This window comes from Penaeus monodon, chromosome 23 (genome assembly GCF_015228065.2).
Source record: "Penaeus monodon isolate SGIC_2016 chromosome 23, NSTDA_Pmon_1, whole genome shotgun sequence".
Classification (NCBI taxonomy): domain Eukaryota; kingdom Metazoa; phylum Arthropoda; class Malacostraca; order Decapoda; family Penaeidae; genus Penaeus; species Penaeus monodon.
The window spans coordinates 14,551,603-14,552,042 of NC_051408.1; the positions used below are offsets into that span (position 1 = coordinate 14,551,603).

Here is a 440-nt window from a genome sequence, read left to right on the forward strand (position 1 = left end):
TTGATAAAAAAAAATACTCAAATAAACGCTTTACTAAACCATAACAACATCAAAAGCAAAGAGCACAACCCTTTTTTTAATGGCTAAATATCCTCTCCTACAAAGCAATGTACTCACAACTTTCACACGCTAATTAGGAAGAAGCTACATGAATGTTACAGTGATGCCATGCAATGAATCAACTACCACATAGTAAAATCATGTAAAACCAGCGCATAATTTGCAACTAATCAAATTATGCGGGCGTTAGTAGTTAGACAACAGACGCCAGATGGCACAGTATGCTCTCAGTAACGACGTCTCAAAAGAAAACGGTATATGGAGATTTTTTGTACTCTTGTTATTAACATTATTTTCATAATTCCTATTATTAGCACTATTGCTGTGGATTTTACTTTTTTTGTATTTACTGTCATTCTCGTAATAGCTATCGTTGCCTT

The 440-nt window shown here is 33.9% G+C and overlaps 1 protein-coding gene across 1 annotated transcript in view; it reads right to left on the minus strand.

Moving 5' to 3' along the window:
• Window positions 1-440, minus strand: part of LOC119588353 — a gene marked incomplete in the record, with an annotated part of 20,904 nt that overhangs the window by 5,925 nt on the left and 14,539 nt on the right.